Source organism: Carlito syrichta, unplaced genomic scaffold (assembly GCF_000164805.1).
Source record: "Carlito syrichta isolate Samal-C Ts95f unplaced genomic scaffold, Tarsius_syrichta-2.0.1 Scaffold314352, whole genome shotgun sequence".
NCBI classification, from domain to species: Eukaryota; Metazoa; Chordata; class Mammalia; order Primates; family Tarsiidae; genus Carlito; species Carlito syrichta.
The window spans coordinates 220,959-227,227 of record NW_007258448.1 but is presented as its reverse complement, the minus strand read 5'-3'; the positions used below and the strand labels follow the sequence as shown (position 1 = coordinate 227,227).

Below are 6,269 nucleotides of genomic sequence, written 5' to 3'. Positions count from 1 at the left end.
TTTTCTTTTTTTTTTTTTTTGAGTTGGAGTCTCACTCTGTCACCCAGGCTAGAGTGCAGTAGCATGATCATGGCCACCGCAGCCTCTACCTGCTGGGCTCAGGCGATCCTTCCACCTCAGCCTTCCAAGTAGCTAGAACTACTGGCGCATGCCACCATGCGCGGCTACTTTTTTTTATTTTTTGTAGAGATGAGGTCTCGCCAAGTTGCCCTGGCTGGTCTCAAACCTGTGGGCTCAGGCAATCCTCTCACCTTGGCCTCCCAACGTGCTGGGATTATAGGCGTGAGCTGTCATGTCCGGCGCTCTTCTTTAAGAAAAAAATACCCATCAGCATTTGACTACAACTGTTGTATTAAAGATTTACTCCTTCAGCGAGTATGTGAGGGTCTGCCATGACAAGTCTGTGCAAACTATGGGCTTGTAGTAGGGAACTAACTAGGTATAGTCCCCACCTGCATGCTACTTAGAAGGCTGGTGGGGTCTTCCCACTGGAGAGACCTAAACATACACCTGAATACATTTATCATTATATAAACAGCTGTAGGTTCTTTGGAAGAAAAACTGTGATGAGAAGATGAAGGATTTCAATAGCACAAATCACAATGTGCGCCTTTTCTTCTCCATAGTGATCACTGGATTCTTCTCCATTGTGATTACTCTCATTTTGTCACCCAGGCTGGCATGCAGTGGCACCATCACAGCTCACCACAGCCTTGACATCTGGGCTCAGACGATCATTCTGCCTTAGCTTCCCGAGTAGCTGGGACTACAGGCAGGCACCACTATGCCTGGCAGTTTTTAAAATTTTTTTGTAGAAATGGGGTCCTGCTATGTTGTCCAGGCTGGTCTCAAACTCGTGGGCTCATACAATCCTCTCACATCAGCCTCTCAAAGTGTTGGGACTACAGGCATGAGCCACTGCACCACGTCAGCATTTCTTTTTAATACGAAACATACCAGTGATCCTTGGTGGGCTCATTCTAGGTAAACTGATTCACTTAAATTCACTGAAAAGAGCTGATATAGTAATAATTACATCTATTTTTCTATTGAGTAAAGCCAGCTCTTCAAATAGGTTTTTGGGTGTATATTTTGCATATATAAAATTTGCAGCCAATTTTAAGGGCTCACCAATAAGGTGATTAGTAGCTGATTTTTTTTTTTTTTAAACAAACTGATTAAATAGCATAATTAACTTGCCTTCACTTCCTTGTTAGTCTTTTCTCTGAGGATCTTGGCCTCCTCTCTACCTCAGCCATCCACTATCTCTGGTCACACTGCTAGACCCTGACATTACTCAAAACTGTTCCAGCGTCATGATTTCAATTTCCAACATTTCTCAGACTGCTTCTAGCTTTAGGGAGCAACTCCCAGTTTCGGCAATTCGTGGACTCTCTGAGACCTTCAATCCGAGGTTCTAACATGTCACACCACTTTGTGTTCTCACCTCCTTCCTGTCACAGCCCCCCATAGTCACTCCCTTTCTTACACCTTCCTCTCTCTGAGCCTCTTTCGCTCCATCACACCCACCTGTAAAATCCCAGTTCTAGTGAAACCCAGCTCTGCCCGCCTTAAGCTGACTGAGGCTGGAGGAAAACCCACAACCATGCTCGCTGACCTCAAATGGACACTGCTTGGAATCCTACCACATTTTCGGAGTTCACGACCTCTCTCTTCCAACCTCCATCATCTCTTTCCACCCAGCCATCCTCAGGAATTGCCAGCTTCCCTGGCAATTTCATCAAGATAAAAGAGCAGAGAAGAAACCACCCCTGTGTTCCCAGCTCTGCAGCTGCCAGTCCGTGTGCCTTGGAGCCTGGATACCCACCCTTCCTTCCAGTTGCTGGCTTCTTCCTGCACTAGTGCACTGACCTCTGGCTTTTTGGTGGAGGGGGACAGTAGACTCAGTTTCTGGGTCTTTGCACTTGGCCTTTCCTCGACTTGGGAGGTTGGAAACCCATCCCTCAGGTTGTGGGCTATGCTTCTTCCCCTTCCTTCAGGACCTCTTGTCAGTGAGGTTTTCCCTGCCCCTATAGAAACAGCAAACTCCCCCATTCCCAAGCCCTGTCCCCCAGCTTTTTCCATCATTTAGACTACCTGGCATATGTGTGTATTTCCTTATTACCTGTCTTGCTTGATAGGGGCAGGTGTTTTTGTCTGTTTGCCACCATATCCTCCACTAGAACAGTGCTTGATTTATTCATGTATTCATTCACTCAATAGGTGTTTAATGGGTACCAGGCACTGCTTAGACACTAAGGCTATAGCAATGAACACAATAGACCAAAAATCTTCTCTTTTGGCTAAATAAGTTGTTAAGTAGGGATCAGTGAAACATCCAGAGCCACATAAAGAAAGAGAATATAAAATGTGTGTATGAGGCTGGGCACCATAGTTCACACTTGTAATCCCAGCACCTTGGGAGGCCGAGGCAGGAAGGTTGCTTGAGCCCAAGAGTTTGAGATCAGCCTGGGCAACATACACACACATACACACACACACACTCTCTCACACAGATTAGCCAGCATGGTGGTGCATGTCTCTGATTCCAGCTACTAGGGAGGCTGATGTGGGAAGGTTGCTTGGGCCAGGAGTTTGCGGCTGCGATGAGCTGTGATCACATTCCAGCCTGGGTGACAGAGTGAGGACCAGACAAAAAAATAGTGAGGGGTTGAGGAGGGATGGGTGAAATTTACATGGTTGGTTGCAGAGTAGGCCTCATGGATATGGGGACATTTGAGTGAAGACTTGAGAAGAGAGCGACTATGCCATCTGGACCCCTGGGGGAAGAGCTTTCCAGGGAGTGCTATGGTTTGAATGCAACTCCCACAAATTCAAGTGTTGGAAACTGGGTTGAGAGGTGGGACCTTCAAGAGGTGATTAGGTCATGAGGGCTGTTCAATTAAGTTTAGCCTAAAGCTGCCTCCTTGCATATTTAAGTTTGGGTCTAAAGGTTTCTCCATACCGATTGAACTGTAACCTAATTTCCTTTTATTCCTTTATCAACTTCCTCCAGAAAGTAATCTATTCTACACAGAGTTTTGGCCAATGACAGGCAGTCAGTTGTTCAAACAGTGTTAAGTAAGGCAAATACCGAGCTGTAACCAATCCAGCCGTTTCTGAGACTCACTCCCAATTTCTGTCCATAGCATTATTGGACCCCATGACAGCCTCAGAGTCTCTCTGAATCTATTCTGGTTCTCATGCAGTCCTTTGCTCAGTTAAACTCTGTTAAATTTAATTTGCCTAAAGTTTTTCTTTTAACAAGGCTCTGTCCTCATAAATGAATTAATGCCACTATGGGAGTTTGTTATCTGGTTCCTGATAAAAAGGATGAGCTCAGCTCCCTTCTACCCTCCCTCTCTCACGTGCTCGCTCTCACTATGTAATGCCTTCTGCCATGTTATGAGGAAGCCAGAAGGGCCTCACCAGATGCAGCCCCTTGATCTTGGGCTTCCCAGCTCCCGAACTGTGAACCAAATAAACTTCTGTTGTTTATAGCTACCCAGTGGTATTCTGTAACACAAAATGAACTCAGAGAGGGAGGAAACAGCTAGTGCATGGGTACTGAGGTAGGACCGTGCCCAGCTTGTTCTAGAAGAGTGAGGAGGCCAGTGCAACTTGAAGTGGGCAAGAGGGGGAGTCGGAGACCAGATTGGGGTGGTAAGGAAGGGAGAAAAGATTTACATAGAGTCTTAGACCATTTGTGAGAACTTTTATTCTAAGTGAAATGGGGACCCAAAGGAGGAGTATTTGTTTTCATTTTAATACAATGATATTAATATACAGCCCATATTTAGGTTTTTACAATAGTCCCAGGAATGTCCTTTTTAAAAAAGTATTGGCCGGGCTTGGTGGCTCAGCCTGTAATCCCAACACTTTGGGAGGCCAAGGCGAGTGGATTGCCTGAGCCCATGGGTTCAAGACCAGCCTGGCAACTTGGTGAGAACTCGTTTCTACAATAAAATAAAAAAATTAGCCAGGTGTGGTAGCACACGCCTGTAGTTCTGGTTACTTGGATGGCTGAGTCGGAAGGATCACCAGAGCCCAGGAGGGCGATGCTGGGGTGGCCGTGAGCGTGCCACTGTACTCCAGCCTGGGCAACAGAGTGAGACTCCAACTCAAAAAAACAAAGTATTCACATTTTTAGAACCATTTAAAAATTAACTTGCACAAGAGGCAAAATCAAATTGTAAAGCATATATAATATTAATAATGATTATTTGAAGCTACTAAAAATGCATTAAGAAAGTCCATCTTTAGGTTTAAAAAAAGCTTTATAATATCATTTTATAGCTTCCCCTAGCCTCCATTTAGGATCCAATCAAGAATCATGCATTGCATTTAGCCAGGCTGGACGGCAAACGCCTATAATCTCAGCAATTTGGGAGGCCAAGGTGAGAGGATTGCCTGAGCCCAGGAGTTTGAGAACAGCCTGGGCAACTTGGTGAGACTTCATCTTTAAAATAAATCAAAAAATTAGCCGGGTGTAGTGGGGCACACCTGTAGTTCCAGCTCCTTGGAAGACTGAGTTGGAAGCATTGCCTGAGCCCAGTAGATCAAGGCTGCGGTAGCTGTGAACATGCAACTGCATTCCAGCCTGGATGACAGAGTAAGACTCCGACTCCCTAAAAAAGAATTATACATTGCATTTAGTTGTCATGTCTTTTTAAAAAATAATTTTAATGAGATAAACTTCACATACTACACAATTCACTCTTCTAAAGTGTACAATCAAATGACTTTTAGTATATCCACAGAGTTGTGCAATAATCACTCAAAACTAATTTTAGAACTATTTTGTCACCCCATAACCCTTAGCTATCACCCCCAGGTTCCTCATTCCCCCCGACCTAGATAGCCACCAATCTACTTTCTGTCTGTATAGATTTGTCTACTCTGGATATTTCATCTAAACAAAAGCATATAATATGTAATCTTTGTGCCTATCTTCTTTCACTTAGCATAATGTTTTGAAGGTTCATTCATACAGCATTTATCAGTACTTCATTCATTTTTATAGCTGAATAATATTTATTTTATATACCCTACACTTTTTTTTAATTGGAGTCTCACTCCGTTGCCCAGGCTGGAGTGCAGTGGCACACTCATGGCCACCCCAGTGTCGACCTGCTGGGCTCCTGCGATCCTTCCACTTCAGCCTTCCAAATAGCCAAAACTACAAGCGTGGCTACCACATCCAGCTAACTTTTGGTCTCACTAAGTTTCCCCGGCTGATCTCGAACCCAGGGGCTCAGTCAATCCACTCGCCTCCACCTCCCAAAGTGCTGGGATTACAGGCTGAGCCACCAAGCACCAACCTACCCTACAATGTCAATCAAGAAAGAGTTTTGAACAAGGGAGCAGTCTGATCCAATTGGCATTTACCAAGGCTCACCTCTGTTGTTCAAAGGAGCAGAGAATGATCAATTGTGTCAAATGCTGTTTTTAGGAAAAACTATGATGAGGCCCAAGCATTGACCAATAAGTGCTCAAATAGTTTAAGGAAGAAAGGAATTTAATTAGAAGAAACATTCTGATGTATCACTTATAAATGGCATTTTTACGATTTTTATGGGATTTGTTGCATTTCCTTGGACTAATTAAACATAGACTTCAGATATAATAATTAATACATAAGAATTCAGAATGAAATGCCAGACACCTAAAGGTGTATAAACAACTGGAAAGTACCATTCACTTATTCACCTTAGTCTTTGATATTTTATATATATTGCTGGCAATTTTTCTTTTGGTTCATGTGACATTTATTCCTCATAATAATGATTTTTTAAAAACATAACTCAACATTATGGTAATCATCCAAGATTTTATGCCAGCTTCCAAGGAGTTGGCCAAGAGAAAGGTTGACTCTTGCAGGAAAACATTTTTAATGTCTGTGCGGATCTACCAGACAAGAACTGAGTGTGTTTTTGTTTGGGGGGAGTTGGTGTCATCCAAAAGACTGCAGAAACTAGACCCAAAATTTAGTTCTAGAAAGGCATCTCCTTGCAGCGTGTCATTATTTGGAGCAACGAGGCGACCTACTCGAATCACCGGGTCCCGAGTTGGCACTCCACGCATCTGTCGACGCAGGGCTCGGTATGAGCACAGGCAGGGGTCACGAGGGTGTCCAGTTCTGGGGACGTGCGACTTCGGGGGTCTGCGAATGACCGCGGGAGCGAGTGAGGGGCAGTGAAAGACCAGACATCGAAAGGCGAGTCTGGGGGACGATCGCCGCCAAAAGCGCCCCCCGCGTTTACAGGGAC

The 6,269-nt window shown here is 44.5% G+C and overlaps 1 pseudogene across 1 annotated transcript in view; it reads right to left on the bottom strand.

The window, feature by feature from the left end:
* LOC103274044 overlaps nucleotides 1-6,269 on the bottom strand; it is a 27,069-nt pseudogene that overhangs the window by 9,080 nt on the left and 11,720 nt on the right. The window contains exon 4 of the transcript XR_002482734.1: nucleotides 5,912-6,223. The product of XR_002482734.1 is annotated as a nucleophosmin-like (transcript). The remainder of the gene's footprint in view (nucleotides 1-5,911; nucleotides 6,224-6,269) is intronic.